General features: G+C 47.5%; 1 protein-coding gene across 5 annotated transcripts in view; it reads right to left on the bottom strand.

Annotated features, from left to right (window-relative positions):
* The window catches only part of SP6 (Sp6 transcription factor), a 109,269-nt gene that overhangs the window by 20,154 nt on the left and 74,907 nt on the right, over window positions 1-14,208 (bottom strand). The window contains exon 1 of one of the 5 annotated variants that reach the window (XM_077313082.1): window positions 12,155-12,515. The exons of 3 other annotated variants lie outside the window; for them this stretch is intronic. The gene's annotated coding sequence lies outside the window, so the exon portion shown is untranslated. Of the gene's footprint in view, window positions 1-12,154; window positions 12,516-14,208 lie in introns of those variants that run through there. One more of the 5 variants, XM_077313077.1, reaches the window with a different exon arrangement.

Here is a 14,208-nt window from a genome sequence, read left to right as displayed (position 1 = left end):
ATATCATTGTACTTGTAGTTTAAACCCATTACTGTGCGTCCTTTCCTCTGCAGCCAATGGGAACAGCATCCTGACCTCCTCCAAATGACAACCTTTCAAATACTTAGAGAGGGCTATCATGTCCCCTCTCAAGTCAGATTGCTGCTGACTTTCTCAATGGACATACTTGGCATTATCAGCAAAAGCAATTTACTGAATTAGCGGTCTGAAGCTTATGATTATTCTTGTTGAAAATGATTTGATAGGCAATACACTGATCCTTGAGGCTTTTGAACTCTGGTGCTGGAGAAGACTCTTGCGAGTCCCTTGGACTGCAAGGCGAACAAACCGGTCAGTCCTAGAGGAGATCAGCCCTGACGGCTCCTTAGAAGGCCAGATGCTGAAGATGAAACTCAAATACTTTGGCCACCTCATGAGAAGGAAGGACTCCCTGGAGAAGAGCCTAATGCTGGGAGCGATCGAGGGCAAAAGAAGAAGGGGACGACAGAGAATGAGGTGGCTGGATGGAGTCGCTGAAGCAGCTGGTGCAAACTTAAATGGACTCCGGGGAATGGTAGAGGACAGGAAGGCCTGGAGGATCATTGTCCATGGGGTCGCAATGGGTCGGACATGACTTCGCACCCAACAACAACGACACACTGATCAATATAATCCCCAAAACCTCATTTCCCAACTGACAACAGGTAGGGCTCCCCTGTCCCCAGGAGAAGGCGGGCTCCCCCCAACCCAGTTCTCAGGGGAAAGTATGAACTAGTCCTGCACCCAGGTTCACATTACATCCGTTTTGCAAGGGGACCTCAAGGCCAGCCTCACCAGTAATGTGATAACGTCCAAGCTCCTCTCTCCCACAGTCCCAGCCTCCCAAGGGAAAACTGGCAATCAGGCTACAAAAACAAGGGAGCAATACAAAGCAGTTACAATCTGTTAACTTTCCCATCCCAGTTCGAAATCTGGGATTTGGGCATTGTAAAACTGTCCGTGCCTTTGAAATGTCCTGTCTCGACTGAATTTTCTACAACAGGTGTACTTAAAAAAATTTAAAATCAATGGATTGCCTTTAAAATGAGGAGCAGGTATTTACGGACTCCCTGAACTGTTTTTTCTTTCTTTTTTGCTTTGGAGACTGGCCTCTCTTTCTCTGAAGACCGACAGAACACCAGGGCAGTGGGTGAGAGAAAGGTTGCTGTAAGATATAATTACTCTTTAAGGAAATGGATGTGCCAAAAGTAAAAGTTCTTTCTGAGTGTTTATGGTACACCGTCTGGGATTTCGGAAGACCATATCTTGGGGATAATGTTTTCAGAGAGATATTGGAGCTGTGGTTTAGGGGCCCTAGAAACTGTGGAGCATATTTTATTGGAATGTTCATGGTGTGTGTGTGAGTGTGTGTGTGTGTGAGGGAGGGAGGGAGGGAGGTGGGTGGATGGAGGGATGGATGCATGGATGGATGGAGAACCTAAAAAGGCCTCAGGTAGTATACAATTAAGAGACCCATGAGGTAAGACAAGGTGGTTATCACTGGATGCTGTAAACGGTGGCAAAATGGGAGACAGAGCCCAGTCTACTGGGACACAATCCGTCCAGGAAGGTCTTCCGGGCAAGCTCCACCAAAAATGTGCTCCCTACATGGTTAGGGGGTCTGTCACAGAAGAAACATTCTCACAGCACCACTTAATGGGTCTGTGCGGACATGGCCGACAGTTTCTCTTGCTCCCCTCTGGCTGAACAGCAAAATGCTTCGACCGTTATCTCAGACCCTTCACGTTCATCACATGGTTACAGTTTACTTGGCTAGGGGCCGCATTCCCTATATCCTTCCACCGGGGTTTCCCAGAATGAAATCTGCCAACCTTATTCACTTCTGTCTTATCCCATCAGCAACATCCTCATACCTCCCCCACCCCCCAAATCGGAATTAAGCCTATGTACTCCCCTCCAACACACACGGACACAGAAACAACCAGGTTATAAGCTCCTTCGGGCAAGATCCTGCCCTTTGATTTTCCTTAAACAATCATGCTCATTACGTTTAAATGAGCATCTGAGGGACCAAGCATCTGAGGGACCAAGTGCATGACACATGCGCTGAATGAATCTGTACAGCATTTGGGATACGCCGGCAAATTTGTGCAATGAACTGACCAGCATGCCGCTCAGCCCCGGTTGACTGTGCAAGTTGAGGTATCCATTCTGACAACGCTTGGCTTATTGTCGAGCCCTGGACACTGCAAACACGCCAACCTTTGGGAGCTGATCTCAATCGCTCCTGTTAAACCTTTAACACTTATTATTCTGAACTGCTGAGCTAATTCCTTCTGTGCGGCTATTTGGCAAAATCCCCCCCCCCAAAAAAATCCAGTCTCAAGATCACGGATGAACAAATACCATTAAAACTTTTGCAATGAAAGCTGAGACAGAAGCAGCAAGAAACCCCTCAAAAATGGGTGGGGTGAGCAAGTATACATGATGAATGGGAAGGAAAAGCCCTCAGTTTTGCTGAGATGAGCACCATCTCAGCAAAATGTGGAATGTTGCACCAAAGTGCCTGGAAGATCTATTTACTTATTTATATGCTACTTTTCTCCCCAATGAGGGTCCAAAACGTACACCGTCCTTCTCCCTTCCTCGATTCTCCCTTCCTGCTTGAAGACCGCCAGTGAAGGGGAGATCAACGCTTCCAATTCCACTGCTGTACTACAGTGACTGAAGTTTTCCCCCCTGATTCCTAGCCAGTCCCGTTCTACACGTAGTTTAAAGCCATTCTCTGCTGTCAGCAGGAACTGCTCCCTGCTCTCCTCCAAGTGACAACTTTTCAGATACTTAAAGAGAGCCATCGTGTCCCCTCTCAACCTCCTCTTCCCCAGGCTGAACGTTCCCAAGTCCCCCAGCTTTTTCTCATAGGAAAAACACCCCGGATCATCCTCATCACTCTCCTCTGGCCCCTCTCAATTTTGTCCATGTTCTTTTTGAAGTGAGGCTTCCAGAACTGCACACAGGACTACAGGTGGAGTCTGACCAATGCGGTATACCAGGGGTAATCAAACTGCGGCCCTCCAGATGTCCATGGACTACAATTCCCATGAGCCCCTGCCAGCATTTGCTGGCAGGGGCTCATGGGAATTGTAGTCCATGGACATCTGGAGGGCCGCAGTTTGACTACCCGTACACAGTGGAAACAAGGACATCTTATGATGCCTCTACTGAAACAACCCAAGACCTATATTTAACTTGCAGTCCACAAATACTCCAAAATCTCGCCCATACATGCTGCTCCCCAGAAATGTACCTCTCATCCAGTACGCATGCTTCTCATTTTTGTGACCTGGAAAAATGTATAGTTTAGTATTAAGTATAGCTCGGCTCTCATATACTGCTTTAACGCCAGGCTGTGGAATAGCAGCTAAGAGACTGAACTTGGGAAATCTTGCCTTATCGGTAAACTCTATGAGCCTTAGCCTCCTCAGTTACAACATAAAAATCATGATAACAACTTCCCTTACAGAGCTGTTGTAAGATTAGTAAGCGAACATCTGTGTAGCTCTTTAAATTCTTGCACGTACCAGGGAAACTACATTATTATTACTAAACGGCAGCCATGAATGAGAAGAAAGAATCAGAATGAACAAATAGAATATACATTTGTTGCTGTCCCTTATTTAACAGCTAAATTAGCTTTTCCACCCCCCACCCCTCCCTATCTCTCATTAACCCAAGCCTTCAAGTCAATATTATCCCTTTTTACGGATACAGGACTGTGATGCGCCCAAGGCCTCCGAATGAATCCAGAGCAGAAACTGGGAGTGAAGCCAGGTTTCCAAGATCCACATCCGATTCTAAAGTTGCAATCCTAATGCAGAATTACTTCAGTCTTAACTCAAGGAGTTAACTGTCAATCAGTTGCATAATGCCTAACCGGTTTACTCAGAAGCAAGCCTCTCTGAAAGTAATAGGATGCTCTTCCTGGGAAGTATATTCATGCACGACTGCTTGGGAAAGGCATCTCTGACCTCAGACTCCCTAGAAGTCCCCCTCCCTGAAGAGCCAGTGTGGTGTTTTGGTTAAAGGGTCAGACTAGGACCTAGAAGACAGAGGGTCTAATCCCCACGCTGCCAGGGAAGCTCGCTATGTGACCTTGGGCCCGTCATACACTCTCAGCCTAACCTACCTCACAGGGTTGCTGTGAGGATAAACCGGACAAGCGGCGAACAATATAAGCCCATCAGGGGAGAACGGTAGGATATAAATAAAGAAGCGAAGCAACAGTGGAGCATTGAGGAGATGCTGTAGCTCAGTGGCAGAGCATCTGCTTCGCCCGCAGAAAATCCCCGGTTCAAACCCCGGCATCTCCCGTTAAAAAGAGCAGGTAACAGGTTATGAGGAAGGTCCTGGAGAGCCACTGCTAGTCAGAGAAAATAATACCAACTTTGACTGACCAGGAGAAGGTAGCCAGATGGTACTTGAACCCTGCCCTCTGCCAGGATAAACACTGGTGTGAATGAACACAGAGGTCAGTAAGTTAGTGGGTTAGTAGCAAACACGTAGGTCTGCTTAGAGAGAAAAAGAGTCTAATAGTCTGACAGTCAAATGATCTGGTGGACTGAGGTCTCCTAAGCAAGAGGGTTGGTGTGCTGCTTTATAGATCAGGGGTAGTCAACCTGTGGTCTTCCAGATGTCCATGGACTACAATTCCCATGAGCCCCTGCCAGCAAGTGCTGGCAGGGGCTCATGGGAATTGTAGTCCATGATAATCTGGAGGACCAGAGGTTGTTATAGATTACCTTCCCTTGCAGGGACAGATATCCATAGGGGAAAGACACGTGTGGAGAGTAGCCCGTGCCCCAACTTCACAGACTGTGGGCCAGCCGATGGATGTGGCACCTCCCTGTCCTCTGGGATCCAATTCAACAACTGCACAAGCAGCACTCTTCAGATGTTTGCAAGGGAGCTGCTTCTTATCCACAAGCACCCATTCACGTCTACCCTGATCAGAGACGTTCCGGCCTACCGTCAAGGCCAGTCAAAGAGTTTCTGAAGATGACCCGTGCAAAAGAAAAGGGCTCGAGAAAACATTGTGCGTTATTATGACATTCTCTAGGACGGCCACTATTACAAAACGCTTCTTGAAAATTAGCTCTGACATTGTGAAGAAGTCTTAAAGACACACAGAAAGATCCTTCACGAGGAAACGAGAGCACAAAAAAAGTCCAGGGGAACCTTTATTTATTTTTATTTATTTATTCCTTAGATTGTTCGCCCGCCACTCTCCAGGAACTAATACGTGGGCAAAATCTCTATGCGGAAGCTGGTTTTATTGTTTGTTAGTTTCCTTTTTTTTTTTTCTTTGCCTCCCCACTCTCCGGGGACTTGTGGTGGGATACAATATAAATCCCCCCATAAAGCATGATAAAAGCCTATCTCGTAACAGAACAACAGAACATAGATAAATAAGGATGAAACAAGATGGGCGGTATAATCTCTCCCCCCATCCCTGCAGCCGTCCACCCTCCAGGGTGGGCCACGCTGGATGTTATTGCGTAACCTGAGGAGGGTCCCCCATTGTTCCTGGCTGACCTCAACCAAAAACCTGGTGGAAGAGCTCCGTTTTACAGGTCCTGCGGAACTCTGATAGCTCCTTTAGGGCAGGGGTAGTCAACCTGTGGTCCCCCGGATTTTCATGGACTACAATTCCCATGAGCCCCTGCCAGGGTTTGCTGGCTGGGGCTCATGGGAATTGTAGTCCATGAACATCTGGAGGACCACAGGTTGACTACCCCTGCTTTAGGGCTTTAGGGAGCTCATTTTACCAGGTTGGGGCCAGGACCGAAAAGGCCCTGGCTGAGGCCAGGTGTGCATCTTTGGGAACAGGGATCTCCAGTAGATTAGCACCCGCAGAGTGAAGTGCCCTGCAGGGGGCATCAGGAGACAAGCGGTCCCTCAAATAGGCAGGGCCCAAGCTACAAATGGCCTTAAACACCAAAACCTTGAATCTGATCCGGGCCAGCACAGGCAACCAATGCAGCTGCCTCAGCACAGGCTGGATATGGGCCCTCCAAGGTGTGCCGGTGACAATCCTAGCAGCTGCATTCTCCACTAGCTGGAGTTTCTGGGTCAAGGACAAGGGTAGGCCTACACAGAGCAAGTTACAGAAATGCAGCCTAGAGGTGACTGTTGCATGGATCACTGTGGCTAAACAGTCTGGGGGAAGATAGGGGGCTAACAGCCTCGCCTGGCGAAGGTGGTAAAATTCCGTCCAGGCTACCCTTGTGAGCTGGGCCTCCACAGAGGGACGTATCCAGACTCACCCCCAGATTCCGGACTGAGGACGAGATGTTAAGCTGCACCCCAGCCAAGGTGGGTAAACGTGCTTCCTGGATTTCCACCTTTCTGCCCAGCCAGAGGACCTCCATCCTGGAGGGGTTGAGCTTCAGGCGACTTTGCTCTAGCCATCCAGCAACAGCTTCCAAACAACTGACAAATATATCTGGGATGGGGGAGTCTGGGCAGCCGTCCCTAAGAGCTACCAACTTTTATTCCATCTTAGAAGATGAAAGGACTGAACTGAAGCTATTGTACTTTGGTCACATGGTATCTGGGAAGACAAGAGTCAGTGGAAAAGACAATCCAGCTAGGAAAAGTGGAAGGCAGCAGGAAAAGAGCACAATGTGAGACAGGTTGAATCTTTCAGGGATGCCACGGCCCTCCATCTGCAAGCCCTGACAAGGCTATTAACAAAGGGACGCTTTGAAGGTCATTTGCCATGCGGTGGAAGCGACTTTGACGGCATTTAACACACACACAAGCTGGGGCAAGTCAGAACTCCATCCGGGAAACATGAACAAACACTCCGGTGCATCTGATGAAGTGAGCTTTCTTGTTCCTGTTTTATTTTGCTGTTGCAGCCTCACATGGCTATCATCCACCTGGGATTTTCATCTGACAAGCAGCCTACTTTGGGTTGTGTCACAGAATTGCACAGTGATAACTTTCTATCTGCAGCTGGGCGTGTAGCCACCAGGCGGTCCTGGCCAATCCTCTGCAAGGGAGCATATTGCATGTGCTTGCAGGCACGCCATGATCGCAGCCACGTGGCATGTGCAAAAGACTGACAGGTATGCTTTTTAAACCTAACGTGTGAAGCAACTCAGTTGTCCTCATCGGTATATCTATAAGGTTGGCACGCCCATTATGCAGACCCTCCACATTGCAGATTTTAAAGAGAGGGATACAAACACTTCTGCCCAGCTTGGTGTAGTGGTTAGGAGTGTGGACTTCTTATCTGGTGAGCCGGGTTTGATTCCCCGCTCCTCCTCCACATGCAGCCAGCTGGGTGACCTTGGGCTCGCCACAGCACTAAGAAAGCTATTCTGACCAAGCAGGAATATCAGGGCTCTCTCATCCTCACCTCACAGGGTGTCTGTTGTGGGGAGAGGAAAGGGAAGGTGATTGAAAGCCGCTTTGAAAAGTTAGTTCTTATATGCCGCTTTTCCCTACCCGAAGAAGGCTCAAAGCAGCTTACAGTCGCTTTCCCTTCCCTCTCCCCACAACAGACACCCTGCTTTGAGACTCCTTCAAGTAGAGAAAAGCAGCATATAACTCTTCTTCTTCTGACCTATGCAGCAAAACCCATGGAGAAGCTGTCTCCTGGTGTAGGCGCCCCACATGTCGGGTCTCTGCAAGACATCGCTGCTTTATCCGGTATTACTGGCCGATGAAGGTCATTATCACCTACTGACTGTCAGGGGCTCTCCAAGGTTTCATTCATTCATTCATTCATTCAGAAATCTTTCACATTAGCACTGTTGAAGCAGTCTGGACAATCTCAAAGTAGAATGGTCCCAGCTACGTATGGCCAAGGAGTAGCCTCTAAACCACGGGTCGTCAAACTGCGGCCTTCCAGATGTCCATGGACTACAATTCCCATGAGCCCCTGCCAGCAAATGCTGGCAGGGGCTCATGGGAATTGTAGTCCATGGGCATCTGGAAGGCCGCAGTTTGACTATCCCTGCTCTAAACTCTCCAAGATCTGGGTTGTGTGCAAATCCATTGCCAGAATGCTGACGGCCATTAACGAGACCCAGAAGGAACAACACAGGAAGTTCTACAAAAGAAAAAAAGTACAAGCCTCTAGACCTGTGGACCAAGAACTCACATGCCACGTGGCACAGGTTGAACAAGCATGAGGAGGGTCTTAAGACCAAAAAACGAACAGCAGAAAGAGCACCTCTTGGATATATCTCATGAACACATGAGCTGACATTGTCTAAGCACTCAACTAGATAGTCCAGGCCTACCTGATTTTGACAGATCTCAGAAACCAAGTGGGGTTGGCCCTGCTTAGTACTTGGATGGGAGATCTCCAAGGAAAACCAGGGTCATGATACAGAAAGAAAGAAAGAAAGAAAGAAAGAAAGAAAGAAAGAAAGAAAGAAAGAAAGAAAGAAAGAAAGAAAGAAAGAAAGAAAGAAAGAAAGAAAGAAAGAAAGAATCTCCTTGCACCAAGAAAAAGTCTTTCATATTATCTACTACCTGATCCTTTTAACCAGGGATTGAACCTTAGACCTTCTACAGATGCTCCACCATGTTGGTTACCTATCTGGATTTTTGGATTGAGTTCAAGGTATTGATTTTGATCTTTAAGGCTATACACGGCTTGGGCCCTAACTACCAGCAGGACTGATTATCTGCTTATGCAGGGCACTCTGCTCTGCAGGTATGAACCTGCTAGCTGTCCCGGGTCCCAAAACGTTCACCTGGCCTCGACCAACGCCAGGGATTTTTCGGTCCCAACCCCAACCTGGTGAAATGAGCTCCCGGAGGAGTTACGGGCCCTGTTGGAGTTTTCAGCTTTCCGCCGGGCCTGTAAGACGGAGCTCTTCCGCCAGGCATACGGTTGAGGCCCAGTGGTTCCAACAGAGGACCCCATAGTGGTGGTTAGTTTGCTCTCGCTCCTGATGAGAGAGTTCATTGGACCACATGCTGAACAGGGAATGGGAGTTAGAACTCAGATTATATCGCCATCGTTTAATGTTTAATGTTTTGTATATTAAGGGGTTTAAAGGGTTATTATGTTTTATTGTAAACCGCTGTGAGACTACGGTAAGCGGCGGTATATAAATTCAAAGCTAAATAAAATAAATAAATAAAAATGTATGAAAGCACAGCAACTAGCTTGAGCAAAAGTGGATGGCACATAAACAGATGCCTCTGCAGGGTTTGGGGAAGTGCCCATCAAAAGTCAGAACTATCTTGATCAAAGTCCCTGGCAAAGATCACAAGATCCGCCGCTGTTGAAAGGGGTTGGCCCTGTCCTAAAACTCAGTTCCTTGCCTTCTGCAAAGCTTCCAACATGTTGCTTCTTCCATGCTGCTCCATCGTGCCCACAAATCACTGGCCAAACATCAGAGAACTATTCGAGAAGTACCTGGCGGACCATTTCAAGCCAACCTGGTGCAGTGGCGAGAATGCCAGCCAGGAGCTGGGAGACCCAGATTCAAAACCCCACTCTGCAATGAAAGCTTGCTGAGTGACCTTCAGCCACTTGCTCGCTCTCCGCTGAATTTACCTCAGAATAGCAGGCCTAAAAACAAAATGGAGGTGAGCAGACTGACACACACCTCTTTGAGTCCCCGTCAGAGAGAAAAGTGGGGTACAAACGAAGTAAAATAAAATAAAGCGATAACAAATTGAAAAACTGCAACAAACCCACCGGTGATTCTCAGCAGAATCTCCGACAAGAAGGTCCCTAAACATTAGACGTGGGAAGATGGCCAGAGCTTCTTACGAGGCAAATCAGACAATGGGTAGGGGATCCAACTATACTTCCACCAGGCATTCAGCTGAGGCCAGGCCACAAAACCTAGTGCCTATCTTGGGAATATGACAAGGGTGGAGGTTTTAGTGTGATTGTACTGTTAGTAATTGTTGAATTTTAATTTACGTATTTTAAATTTTGTTGTTCGCCACCGTGAGCCGACTGGTCCAGGAGTGGTGGCCTATATAAATCTAATAAATAAATTGTCCCTTTGCTAAAAATTCTCTTCATTACCACAGGCTTGCTTCAGAAGCCTGTATCTGCTCAGTAATAGTATTCTTCGGATAGGGATGCGGGTCTATTTCTGTTGGGTATCATGTGACTGTCACCCACCTCCAGACACCTGAACACACCTTCCACACAGTTTTTACTGGCCACCGTCAAAAATGGGGCATATGCAAAAGAACAGATGCCAGTTCTCCTGCTTGGGGTTGTGTTCCTGGGGGCATGGAGGTTACAACAATTCCCTACTCTCTTTTGTAATAAAAAGCTGGATTCCTCCACTGCTACATGCTGCAGATGCCAAAAGATTACATCAAACAATCAAGCAAACCTTGTTGAAAAACAAAAAGCCCTGATTGAAATCTAATTTTTTAAAATTAACTTTTGGTTTCCAGGAAGCAAGCCAACCCAAACAAAAAAAGAAAAAAAAGAAAAACACTCCACTGCCACCGATCTTCAATTTCCTGGATTTTTTTTTAAATAATAAAAGTTAAAATGCGCATCTCAAAAAAAAAACAAAAGGCTGTAATTATTTTTGACTGATTTCCTAATCTCTTTGTAAGCCGTATCTCTATATCCAAAACAAGTTTCCCCACAGTATAATGAGAAATCTAATTCTGAAATGGGAAAATTCTTTTTTTTCCCCCAGGTTGCATTTTTAATCATCCCAGAGACAAATAATTGTGTTGATCCTGTTTTTCTTAAAATGCAGGAACTGCTCTGTTTGATGTCCCCATCGACCCAAGCTGAGTAAACCAATTCCTGTGAGTTCACATCAGAAACAGATGGGGGGACGACAACAATTTATTGTAATATGCGATAACTTCTGTTTTCATACCTCCTAGCAGGACATCACCAGGTACCTTTTTAACAGTGCAATCTTAATCAGAGTTCCATCTTTCGAATTCCCTAACTCTGGTTCGGTGTAATTCTGTGTTGTCAACACCCTCCCATTTGTAAAAAAGAGCTATTCTTTATCCACTTATTCCCATGATTTATAAACTCAAATATATTTATCTGCCTTTGGGTTTATCCTAAATGCTTTTCTCTACAACGGCACGGTCCTTTTCCAATTTACAAATTTTATGATGAAAAAATTAACTTTTGAAAACGACAAATTAAGAGGGTTTTAAAAACACAGTCCTATTTTCTCCCTTGTTGGTCTTAAAGGTGCTACTGGACTGATTTTGTTATGCCACTTCAGACCAACACAGCCACCCAGTTGAATTTTGCATTTTCTTGTTGCCTACACCCCCCCCCCAATAATTAATTCTTTTTGCCCAGTTAATTCTCACCCCCCCCTTTACATCTTATGCACATTTACCCAACGAGTAAGCCCAACTGAGTTTAGTGGGAACTAGGATTTCTAGTGAAACTCACGAGGATAAACTGTAAACCCTAGAAAACATAACAAAATCCATGCTTCTTTTCCCCCAGTGACTCATGAAAGCAACAGAAATGCCAAACAAAGTCGGTCCACTAAAGGGGAAAAAGCAGGGCCTTTTAAAGGACCTAGCAAAATTTACACATTACCACATTTAAAAACACAACTGTGCCCCTCGGTGGTTCTTATGGGAGGAAGCCAGTTCCCTGTAACCGGACGGGCGATAGGGTTGTGAGTGTCCTGCATAGTGCAGGGGGATGGACTAGATGACCCACGAGGTACCTTCCCACTCTATGATCCACCTGCCAAATTCGGAACGGCTTAGTTCAAAGGCTTGCCTTCCGAACCTAAAAGCAGAGCATAGACTGCGGTGGGTCCCTGGGGGGCTCTGTCCGAGGCCGAGCGCACGAAGTTCATCTCAGGCTCCTGCTTCCCTGTGCGCGCCCACGAACCCCCCCCCCCCGGTGGCTCGCCGCGCCGGTGTGAACTGGAAGCATCCGAGCGCAGTTGGATGCAGCGCAGCTCCCCATTGCGGACCCGCATTCCTCCGTGGGCTTCCCCCTAGCTGGAGCCGCGTGCGAGCCAGAACAAAAGTTCGAACGTCGCCCCACCTGGATGATCCCCGGAGTGAAAGTTGGCCGCGCGCAAAGGTGCGCCTGCTGGACTCGGAGCAGAGGAGAGCGAGCGAGCTGGCCGGGGAGGAGAGGAGAGGGAAGGGAAGCGAAGCGCGGGCTCACCTACCGGGTTCGAGTTGCAGACGGGAGCCGCGGTCGAGCCTCCGGCAGCGCTTCCCACATGGGCTTCCCCGGCGTCGGCGGCTGCTCTCGACGCAGATCCCAATCCAGCCTGCCTGCCAGCCAGCCAGCGAGGCGGTCCCCGGCCCAGCGCCGCCGCGACAAGGGAGCTGCTCCGAAGGGGACGCGGGAAAGCAGGCAGGCAGCTGCAAGCGCCACTCCGGGACTGGCGGGCTGGGCGGCCGCGGGAGGGAAGGAGCCGCGCAGAGACGGCCCCCGCCTCGCCTCGCCTCGCCCGGCCGCCCCACCCACCCGCTACCTGCCGCCTTAACCCTTCCCGGCGCGGAACTGGCCGCGGCCGCCTGGAAACCGCCTCGCATCCCGCCCGGCCCCGGCCACGAAGCGTGGCGCGGGTCTGCAAGCGGCCCGAGAATCTGTGCGGGAGCCGCCTGGAGGCCGAGTGGGGAAAGGCGGACTAGACTAGACTGGACGTTCCATGGAAGCTCGGCAGGCGCTTGACAGAGGATTGAAACAGAAGATGCATCGTGTATTGCAACACAGAAACAGCATTATGTTGATTTCAAACGAGTCGCCGCGTTGGTCTGAAGCAGCACAATAAAATCAGTCGCACCTTTGAGACCAACAAAGATTGATTCAGGGCGTGAATCAATCTTGAATCAACCTTGAATCAATCTTGCAGCACAAAAGAGATGGGGTCTATCTACCATATATGTCCATCTATCCTGCCTCGCATGATTTTTGCTGTACCAACATCCACCCCGGCTTCTCGACCAAACCGTCCAGCGGCTCTTGAAAGACTATTGCAATAGAAAATATTTAACTGCAATATAATATACGTTGCATTCACCCTCGCAGTAATATACACACTGCATACTTTGGCCATTGCGCATTCTATGCAAATAGAACTGTCCCATTGCAACCACATGGTTTTCCCCGGTTTATATATACACATATAAATTGTAGCTGATAAACAGAACTGTCTTGTGGCACCTTAAATACAATTGTGCTCTAAAGCAGGGGTAGTCAACCTGTGGTCCTTCAGATGTTTATGGACTACAATTCCCACGAGCCCCTGCCAGCATTTGCTGGCAGGGCTCATGAGAATTGTAGTCCATAAACATCTGGAGGACCACAGGTAGTCATTTGCTGGCAGGGTTCATGGGAACATCTGGAGGACCACAGATAGTCATTTGCTGGCAGGGGCTCATGGGAATTGTAGTCCATGAACATCTGGAGGACCACAGGTTGACTACCCCTGCTCTAAAGTATGTGACTACAAGACAGTATATATTGCAAGTGTGCTTTCAATTGCAATATAATGTCGGTTGCATAGCTTTTCCACTGCAGGTGCTACACAATGTTGACCAGGTCTTTGGTTGAGGCCAGGGCAAGGAAGATACAGGGCCCCTCTCCGAGTTAGCCTAACCTCCAAGGGGGAATGAAGCCTGTCAAGCATACATACATATCTTTATTACGGTCATAGACCAGCAAAATCAAAACTATTTCACAGTTGCAGAAATAATATGGCTAAAACATCGTTTTACTCATAAAATAGCATTATGTTAAACATTTAGACTATGAGTCTGCTAAAATACAATTTAAAACGAAATGGAAATGGAAATATAGGTAATTTTTTCTAATTGCTCTCAGGGTCTGTTAAGTATCGCTTTTCGGCCTTTTGGCTAAGATCAAGCATGCAGCCTGTCAAGCAGGAAGGTTTTTCCTGTTTTGTTGTTAACAATATTTTATTGGGGGGGTATGTGTGTTAACACTGTCTTACATGGGAGTGACAGGCTATAAATAAATTTATTAAATAAATAAAAGACTCACAAATTCAAGACAGATGCCCAGACAAAAATATTAACTAAACACCCTTTTGAAAAAAAAAGGTATTCCTTTGTTTGATTGAGATTTATCATACATAGAGACAGACAATTTAAACATCCTCAACATATCCTAAAATTGTCGCCATGTATCCATCCGGAGTCTCAGTGAGAAAGGTACGCTATGAATAAATAGAACACAGGTGAATGCCC

Source organism: Paroedura picta, chromosome 16, assembly GCF_049243985.1.
Source record: "Paroedura picta isolate Pp20150507F chromosome 16, Ppicta_v3.0, whole genome shotgun sequence".
In the NCBI taxonomy this organism is placed as follows: Eukaryota; Metazoa; Chordata; class Lepidosauria; order Squamata; family Gekkonidae; genus Paroedura; species Paroedura picta.
This window is presented reverse-complemented; position numbering and strand designations above follow the sequence as displayed.